This window comes from Rhipicephalus microplus, unplaced genomic scaffold (assembly GCF_043290135.1).
Source record: "Rhipicephalus microplus isolate Deutch F79 unplaced genomic scaffold, USDA_Rmic scaffold_135, whole genome shotgun sequence".
Lineage (NCBI taxonomy): Eukaryota > Metazoa > Arthropoda > Arachnida > Ixodida > Ixodidae > Rhipicephalus > Rhipicephalus microplus.
The window spans coordinates 150,001-160,000 of NW_027464707.1; the positions used below are offsets into that span (position 1 = coordinate 150,001).

General features: G+C 60.8%; 1 non-coding gene across 1 annotated transcript; it reads right to left on the reverse strand.

The window, feature by feature from the left end:
- Nucleotides 1-1,337: 1,337 nt before the first annotated feature.
- On the reverse strand, nt 1,338-3,152 carry LOC142791011 (small subunit ribosomal RNA). Its single transcript, XR_012889934.1, has one exon. It is a non-coding gene; the product is annotated as a small subunit ribosomal RNA (ribosomal RNA).
- Between the last annotated feature and the right edge of the window lie 6,848 nt (nt 3,153-10,000).

Consider the following 10,000-nt stretch of genomic DNA (forward strand, 5'->3'; position numbering starts at 1 on the left):
TCCCGGCCTCCGTGGAGCGCGGGATGCACGGTCCCATCGACAAGCCTCTCCCGTTTTTACCGTGGCGTCGCGGTTCACCACGGCAGGCGGGTCGGTCTCCTCCGCATAAAAAGGGGGACCCCCGCTTTTTGTTCCACGAAATCGCACAAGCTTTTTTCGCATCCACGGTTTGCCACCGCACACCAAAATGCCGATCCGGCTGCCTACTTTAGCCAACAGGTGGAGCCAGGCGCGCCGTACTTGCGCGGCACTTCCCACGTCCACCGAAGTCGGTGCCAAGGACCACTTTCGGCGCCGGAGCCGCGTACGAGCCTACTCGAGGCGGAAGAACGAAGCCAGCAAGGGCCTGGCCGCAAGTGCGTTCAATTGTCGGGACGTCCAAGTCCCTCGTTCTTCCGTGCTTCCTCTTTCGGCAAGTCGTTGCGGCACCTTCCCAAAGCGCGCAGACCCGCTAATCGCGACGAGCGCGACGTGGCCGTGCCGCCTTTCCCTCGGCAGCAAGCAAAACGCCTGGCAACGTCGACGCTCCCCTAACCGCGATCTCGCACCGTGTTTCGTGTGGCGAATTCAAAAGCCGGCCGGCGCTGCTGCAACCATTACGGTCGGTACGCATACGCCGCGGAGGGCGGGACGGTCATCGGAGCGTGCGGTTTCTCCATCGAGTACTGCGCACCTCGGCCGTCGCATCGCCGTGCCATGACCGGCCGCGCGTCAACGCGAACCGGTGCCAGCGAGATCCCTCGCCTGCAAGAACCGACCGGCAGCCTCCGTCACCCGAGGACGCGGAGGCGCTTGCCGCGGACGGCGGGACGGTATGCACTGGTGCACAGCGGACCCGTCACATCGCCAGTTCCTTGACCGACCGCCGACGCTTGTGCCGTTCCTCTCGTACTTGGCAGTCGCCGCGCGATTGTCGGGTCTCGTTCTTGCACGCTCGAACGGTCGGGAGGGCACTCGGCTGGCGTTTCGGGAACGCGCAGCCTCGCCTTCTACCGACGTAACCACGACTCGCCGTTCGCGCTCCGCCGCTCCTGTTTACAGTACTAGGCGGTCCCGCAGCGGTCGGGTCGCGCATTTCGAGCGCTTCGAGCCACGGTGCTGTGGCGGGTCGAAAGCCGACCTATGAGTGCGTTGCGCCGTTTGTACCCGCGTCCGCCACCTGGCCGACCGTCCAAGGTCGCGGTGTTGGCGTCCGCTGGGCGCAACAATTTGTCACGGGGTGCCGCTCCACATTCAGGCAGCCCCGTGGGGAAAAGCCGACCCCGCGTCCAAACGGGGTCAGCGGCAGAAAGTGTCGGGCGCAGACGCAGCTGAGGCGCTCACCCTTCACAATCCGTTAATGATCCTTCCGCAGGTTCACCTACGGAAACCTTGTTACGACTTTTACTTCCTCTAAATGATCAAGTTTGGTCATCTTTCCAACAGACCGGCGCAACCGAAAGGCCGCGCCGGACATCGGTCCGAAGACCTCACTAAATCATTCAATCGGTAGTAGCGACGGGCGGTGTGTACAAAGGGCAGGGACGTAATCAACGCGAGCTTATGACTCGCGCTTACTGGGAATTCCTCGTTCAAGGGGAACAATTGCAAGCCCCTATCCCAATCACGAAAGAAGTTCCACGGGTTACCCAGTCTTTTCAGACAGGGATAAAGACACGCTGCTTCCTTCAGTGTAGCGCGCGTGCGGCCCCGGACATCTAAGGGCATCACAGACCTGTTATTGCTCTGTTTCGTGCGGCTAGGAGCCGCTTGTCCCTCTAAGAAGGTTGTAAGGTGCTGGGAACCCCGCACCTATTTAATAGGCTAGAGTCTCGTTCGTTATCGGAATTAACCAGACAAATCGCTCCACCAACTAAGAACGGCCATGCACCACCATCCACCGAATCAAGAAAGAGCTCTCAATCTGTCAATCCTCCCAGTGTCCGGGCCGGGTAAGTTTTCCCGTGTTGAGTCAAATTAAGCCGCAGGCTCCACTCCTGGTGGTGCCCTTCCGTCAATTCCTTTAAGTTTCAGCTTTGCAACCATACTTCCCCCGGAACCCAAATACTTTGGTTTCCCGGAAGCTGCCCGCCGAGTCATTTGAGTAACTCAGGCGGATCGCTGGTTGGCATCGTTTATGGTCAGAACTAGGGCGGTATCTGATCGCCTTCGAACCTCTGACTTTCGTTCTTGATCAATGAAAACATTCTTGGCAAATGCTTTCGCAGTAGTTCGTCTTGCGACGGTCCAAGAATTTCACCTCTAGCGCCGCAATACGAATGCCCCCGTCCGTCCCTCTTAATCATTACCTCGTATTCCAAAAACCAACAGAACAGAAACGAGGTCTTGTTCTATTATTCCATGCAAGTTTATTCAGGCGACTCGCCTGCGTTGAGCACTCTAATTTTTTCAAAGTAAAAGCACCGGCCATCTCGAGGCACACAATGAAGTGCACCAAGAAAGAACCGGCATGATGTTCAGTCCGAGCCGTCGCATCGGGTAGATGCACTACTCGTCTGGAACTGAGATCCAACTACGAGCTTTTTAACCGCAGCAGCTTTAGTATACGCTATTGGAGCTGGAATTACCGCGGCTGCTGGCACCAGACTTGCCCTCCAATTGATCCTCGTTAAAGGATTTAGAGTGTACTCATTTCAATTACGGGGCCTCAAAAGAGTCCCGTATTGTTATTTTTCGTCACTACCTCCCCGTGCCGGGAGTGGGTAATTTGCGCGCCTGCTGCCTTCCTTGGATGTGGTAGCCGTTTCTCAGGCTCCCTCTCCGGAATCGAACCCTGATTCTCCGTTACCCGTAACAACCATGGTAAGCAAGTAACCTACCATCGAAAGTTGATAAGGCAGACACTTGAAAGAAACGTCGCCGGCTCGTGGCCATGCGATCAGCACAAAGTTATCCAGAGTCACCACACAATACGGGCCGAAACCCGATCGATCTTGGTCTAATAAAAGCACCCGTTACCCAAAGGGCTCCAGGCTCACTGCATGTATTAGCTCTAGAATTGCCACAGTTATCCAAGTAGGAAGAAACGATCTAAGGAACCATAACTGATTTAATGAGCCATTCGCGGTTTCGCCTTATTTCGGCATGTACTTAGACATGCATGGCTTAATCTTTGAGACAAGCATATGATTACTGGCAGGATCAACCAGGTAATCGTTCGACTGCGCGTCCGTCCTCGCCTTCGGCGGGCCGGACGCAGTCTGTGTGCGGCGGAGGCCACCTTCAGGCGCCCCAACACGCTTATTTTGCACTCCGAGATGACGGCGTTCGAGCTCGCTACGGCACAACCTTCCCGAAAGACGAGTGGGAGCCGTGCGGCAAGAAGCACGTTCATGCTCGCTCTTTTTCGTTGCATCGACTCGGTCGCGCCGTGCGGGTTGCCCAAGCCCGCTGCACTGTCGGTGGACCGGCCGGAACTAGCAACGGAGCCGAGACTGCAAAGCCGCCAGACGACGGGTCACGCCCGCGTCTTCGGCGCTTTCGCATCTGAATCGCCCGAGGACGACACGGAACACACCTCGATATCGTGGTAAAACGGCACCGTCCGACAACCAGCCCCTAACGCATCAAGCGGATGAGGCTGCAGACGACTGCCGTGGATTCCCCTGGAGCAGACCCGAGGACACGCTTGACGAGGCCGAAGCCCGCCGCATATCAGACACCCGGTCGCTTTCGCGTACGCCGCTCACGAGAACCCCCACATAATAGCAGCGATAAGTACCCAGACCTCCTTGGGCACTAATACGAGCGTACTCGAGAAAATTTCACCGCGGGTGTGCCCCGAAACGTGTGGCACGTTGAGCGTGCCACAAGTCTACGTCGCTCTCAAACCCGCCGAGGTCGTAGAATTTGCGACCCTACTCACGAAATTCCCACCGAGGATACGGCCGCAAACGTACCGCACCTTGGGTAGGCCACGAGTTTGTGCAACACTACGCTGACGGCACAGCACCGAGGTCGTGCGCGCACGCACGGGAAAATTCCGCCGCGGTTTCTGCCGAAAACGTGAGGCACCACGACTCTCCGCAAGTTCGCGTCGACTGCGAAAGACCGAAGTCGTGAACGACGTGTCCGCTACTCGCCGCCGACACGCTGGACACCAAACGTACAACGACTCGACGGCGTCGTAGAGGCCCACGACGCGGTTTTCCTTAACGACGTCTCGGCGTGGCACCGACAGGTTAGAACGGCCGACCAACGTTCCCTGTCCGCCGTTCGGCTCAGTCGAAGGGCTCGGCGACTTCGGCAACGCTGCGAAGCCGCACGGTGACGCACGCCATGTCCCCATTTTTTTTTTCTTTCTGCGTCTGCCGGGGTGCCCCTATAATAGCAGCGATAAGCACCCAGACCGCCGTGGGTCGCTCGCCCCGGCTGACGTGGTTTTTCGTACTCCTGCGGCGGTCGCCGTCAAGCACGTCCAAATACGCTACTTTCGTGGGCGCATTCACGCTCTTTCGCTTCGCCGGAGTGCCAGCACTCACTCTGCCAAAAACGGCGAACATCCGAGCGGCGGTTCCCACTTTTGCGTCGGCGTCGCAAACCCCGCCCCGGCAGACGAGGTTTGCCGTACTCGTGCGACGGTGGCCGGCGGGCACGTCGAAAGACGCCGATATCGTGCGCGAATTGGCGCACCTTGGCTTCACCGGAGTGCCGCCACTGACTCCTCCAAAAACGGCGAAGATCCGAGCGGCGCTTCCCACTTTCGCATCGGCGTCCCGAACTCCGCCCCGGCTGACGCGGTTTACCGTACTCGTGCGACGGTCGCCGGCGAGCACGTGGAAAGACGCCGATATCGTGCCCGAATCGGCTCCGTTCGGCTTCGCCGGAGTGCCAGCACTGGCTCGGCGAAAGACGACGAACATCCGAGCGACGGTTCTCACTATTGCGTACGCGTCGCAAACCCCGCCCCGGCAGACGCACTTTGCCGTACTCGTGCGACGGTCGCCGGCGAGCACGTAGAAAGACGCCGATATCGTGCCGGAATCGGCCCCGTTTGGCTTCGCCGGAGTGCCAGCACTCACTCGGCCACAAACGGCGAACATCCGAGCGGCGGTTCCCACTTAGCCGTCGGCGTCCCGAACTCCGCCCCGGCAGACGCGGTTGCCGAGCTCGTGCGACTAGCGACCGCGAAGCCGTCTCGCGACGCCGCTTTCGTGCGCGGCTCCCACTGCGACCTGGGTCACCCGAGGTCGACGAGCAAAAAAGAATGTCGAAAAAAAATTTTTTTTTTTTTGCGTCTGCCGGGGTGCCCCTATAATAGCAGCGATAAGCACCCAGACCGCCATGGGTCGCTCGCCCCGGCTGACGTGGTTTTTCGTTTTCCTGTGGTGGTCGTCGTCAAGCACGTCCAAACACGCCACTTTCGTGGGCGCATTCGCGCTCTTTCGCTTCGCCGGAGTGCCAGCACTCACTCTGCCAAAAACGGCGAACATCCTAGTGGCGGTTCCCACTTTTGCGTCGGCGTCGCCAACCCCGCCCCGGCATACGCGGTTTGCCGTACTCGTGCGGCGGTGGCCGGCGGGCACGTCGAAAGACACCGATATCGTGCGCGAGTCGATGCTTCTTGGTCTCGCAGGAGGGCCGCCACTCACTCCTGCAAAAACGGCGAAGATCCGAGCGGCGCTTCCCACTTTTTCGTCGGCATCGCAAACCTCGCCCCGGCAGACGCGCTTTGCCGTACTCGTGCGACGGTCGCCGGCGAGCACGTCGAAATACGCCGATATCGTGCCCGAATCGGCCCCGTTTCGCTTCGCCGGAGTGCCAGCACTCACTCGGCCAAAAACGGCGAACATCCGAGCAGCGGTACCCACTTAGCCGTCGGCATCCCGAACTCCGCGCCGGCTGACGCGGTTGCCGAGCTCGTGCGACTAGCGACCGCGAACGCGTCTCGCGACGCCGCTTTCGTGCGCGGCTCCCATTGCGACCTGGGTTACCCGAGCTCGACCAGCAAAAAAGAAGGTCGAAAAAAAATTTTTTTTTTCTGCGTCTGCCGGGGTGCCCCTATAATAGCAGCGATAAGCACCCAGACCGCCGTGGGTCGCTCGCCCCGGCTGACGTGGTTTTTCGTACTCCTGCAGCGGTCGCCGTCAAGCACGTCCAAATACGCCACTTTCGTGGGCGCTTTCGCGCTCTTTCGCGTCGCCGGTGTGCCAGCACTCACTCTGCCAAAAACGGCCAACATCCGAGCGGCGGTTCCCACTTTTGCGTCGGCGTCGTAAACCCCGCCCCGGCAGACGCGGTTTGCCCTACTCGTGCGACGGTCGCCGGCGAGCGCGTCGAAAGACGCCGATATCGTGCGCTAATTGGCGCTCCTTGGCTTCTCCGGAGTGCCGCCACTCACTCCTCCAAAAACGGCGAAGATCCGAGCGGCGTTCTCCACTTTCGCATCGGCGTCCCGAACTCCGCCCGGGCTGACGCGGTTTACCGTACTCGTGCGACGGTCGCCGCCGGGCACGTCGAAAGACGCCGATATCGTGCCGTAATCGGCCCCGTTTGGCTTCGCCCGAGTGCCAGCACTCACTCGGCCAAAAACGGCGAACATCCGAGCAGCGTTTCCCACTTTCGCATCGGCGTCCCGAAGCCCGCCCCGGCAGACGCGGTTTGCCCTACTCGAGCGACGGTCGCCGGCGATCACGTCGAAAGGCGCCGAATTCGTGCACGAATCGATGCTTCTTGGTCTCGCAGGAGGGCCGCCACTCACTCCTGCAAAAACGGCGAAGATCCGAGTTGCGCTTCCCACTTTTTCGTCGGCGTCCCGAACTACGCCCCGGCTGACGCGATTTACCGTACTCGTGCGACGGTCGCCGGCGGGCACTTCAAAATACGCCGATTTCGTGGGCGCATTCACGCTGTTTCGCTTCCCCGGAGTGCCAACACTCACTCTGCCGAAAGCGGCGATCATCCGAGCGGCGGTTCCCACTTTTGCGTCGGCTTCGCAAACGGCGCCCCGGCAGACGCGCTCGTGCGACGTACTCGTGCGACGGTCGCCGGCGAGCACGTCGAAAGACGCCGATATCGTGCTCGAATCGACCCCGTTTCGCTTCGCCGGAGTGCTGCCAGTCACGGCGCAGAAAACGGCGAACAAGTGTTTTTTTTTTTTTCCTAGAATTTGTGTTATAGAAGGCACATTTGATATCGGACGATAATTTTCAACTTTATCACGCGCACCGATTTTCGTGTAGAGGTTTGCAAGTTTATGGGAATTTCTCCACTTGGAATAATGCGATTTAGTAGTACTACGAGAACTTCATGGATGTACTCAAGGGTACGGGGCAAGTCAGTTACGTCAACACCTGCAGATTTTTTACACTTCAAACTGAAAATTGTTGGTTGTGAGTCCTCGTGTGATATTAAAGGCCGATTCGCTAACACATAGAACAAAGAAAGAAAGGAAGAAAAAACGCCCGCGCTCGCTCAAGAAACCTGGGTTCGCAACAAGTGGCAACAACAAGCAACCGAGCGAGTGCGCCAAAACCCGTGGCGGCCGAACAAACGCGAAGTCCCAACCGCGTCAGCCGGGGCGGCACGGGACAGGAAAAATCACTTCAGCCGGGGCGGCGGGGCACCGAATAAACCTCGTCACCTCGTCGCAGGATAAAAGAGGAAACAAAAAGTCTAAACAGCGTCTGCTGGAGCGAATGCGTAATAAAACAACAACAACAACAAAAAAAACACCCGCGCTCAAGAAGTCTGCAATCCTCACAAAAGGCGACTGTGACCGAGCAGCGTCAGCCGGGGCCGTGCGGAAACGGAAAAACCGCGACTACCGGGGCGTCGAGGCACCGAAAAATCCACTTCAGCCGCGGCGAAAAAAAAAAACAAAAAGAAAGACGGAGGGGGGGGGGGAACCACGTCTGCCGGGGCGAAGGAAAAAAAAAAACGCGTCTGCCGGGGCGAGCCCGGGTGCGGCACCACCGGGAAAACTGTGGCAAACAGACATGGCGATCGAGTGAGTGGGCCGCCAGCCAGGCTCAGCCAAAAAGTGCAAAGTCCGAACTGCGTCAGCCGGGGCGGCAAAAACCGCGTCAGCCGGGGCGGCGCAAAAAACCGCGTCTGCCGGGGCGGCACGAAACCGCGTCAGCCGGGGCGGGGCGAAAACTGCGTCAGCCGGGGCGAAAGAAAAAAAAAAACGCGTCTGCCGGGGCAAGCCCGGGTGCGGCACCACCGGGAAAACTGTGGCAAACAGACATGGCGATCGAGTGAGTGGGCCGCCAGCCAGGCACAGCCGAAAAGTGCAAAGTCCGAACCGTGTCAGCCGGGGCGACGCAAAAACCGCGTCAGCCGGGGCGGCGCGAAAACCGCGTCAGCCGGGGCGGCACGAAACCGCGTCAGCCGGGGCGGCGCGAAAACTGCGTCAGCCGGGGCGGCGCGAAAACCTCGTCAGCCGGGGCGAGCGAAAAGGGGGGGGGGAACCACGTCTGCCGGGGCGAAAGAAAAAAAAACGCGTCTGCCGGGGCGAGCCCGGGTGCGGCACCACCGGGAAGACTGTGGCAAACAGACATGGCGATCGAGTGAGTGGGCCGCCAGCCAGGCTCAGCCCAAAAAGTGCTAAGTCCGAACTGCGTCAGCCGGGGCGGCGCGAAAACCGCGTCTGCCGGGGCGGCACGAAACCGCGTCAGCCGGGGCGGCGCGAAAACTGCGTCAGCCGGGGCGAGCCCGGGTGCGGCACCACCGGGAAAACTGTGGCAAACAGACATGGCGATCGAGTGAGTGGGCCGCCAGCCAGGCACAGCCGAAAAGTGCTAAGTCCGAACTGCGTCAGCCGGGGCGGCAAAAACCGCGTCAGCCGGGGCGGCGCAAAAAACCGCGTCTGCCGGGGCGGCACGAAACCGCGTCAGCCGGGGCGGCGCGAAAACTGCGTCAGCCGGGGCGAAAGAAAAAAAAAACGCGTCTGCCGGGGCGAGCCCGGGTGCGGCACCACCGGGAAAACTGTGGCAAACAGACATGGCGATCGAGTGAGTGGGCCGCCAGCCAGGCACAGCCGAAAAGTGCTAAGTCCGAACTGCGTCTGCCGGGGCGGCACGAAACCGCGTCAGCCGGGGCGGCGCGAAAACCGCGTCTGCCGGGGCGGCACGAAACCGCGTCAGCCGGGGCGGCGCGAAAACTGCGTCAGCCGGGGCGAGCCCGGGTGCGGCACCACCGGGAAAACTGTGGCAAACAGACATGGCGATTGAGTGAGTGGGCCGCCAGCCAGGCACAGCCGAAAAGTGCTAAGTCCGAACTGCGTCTGCCGGGGCGGCACGAAACCGCGTCAGCCGGGGCGGCGCGAAAACCGCGTCTGCCGGGGCGGCACGAAACCGCGTCAGCCGGGGCGGCGCGAAAACTGCGTCAGCCGGGGCGAGCCCGGGTGCGGCACCACCGGGAAAACTGTGGCAAACAGACATGGCGATCGAGTGAGTGGGCCGCCAGCCAGGCACAGCCGAAAAGTGCAAAGTCCGAACCGTGTCAGCCGGGGCGACGCAAAAACCGCGTCAGCCGGGGCGGCACGAAACCGCGTCAGCCGGGGCGGCGCGAAAACTGCGTCAGCCGGGGCGGCGCGAAAACCTCGTCAGCCGGGGCGAGCGAAAAGGGGGGGGGGGGAACCACGTCTGCCGGGGCGAAAGAAAAAAAAACGCGTCTGCCGGGGCGAGCCCGGGTGCGGCACCACCGGGAAGACTGTGGCAAACAGACATGGCGATCGAGTGAGTGGGCCGCCAGCCAGGCTCAGCCCAAAAAGTGCTAAGTCCGAACTGCGTCAGCCGGGGCGGCGCGAAAACCGCGTCTGCCGGGGCGGCACGAAACCGCGTCAGCCGGGGCGGCGCGAAAACTGCGTCAGCCGGGGCGAGCCCGGGTGCGGCACCACCGGGAAAACTGTGGCAAACAGACATGGCGATCGAGTGAGTGGGCCGCCAGCCAGGCACAGCCGAAAAGTGCTAAGTCCGAACTGCGTCAGCCGGGGCGGCAAAAACCGCGTCAGCCGGGGCGGCGCAAAAAACCGCGTCTGCCGGGGCGGCACGAAACC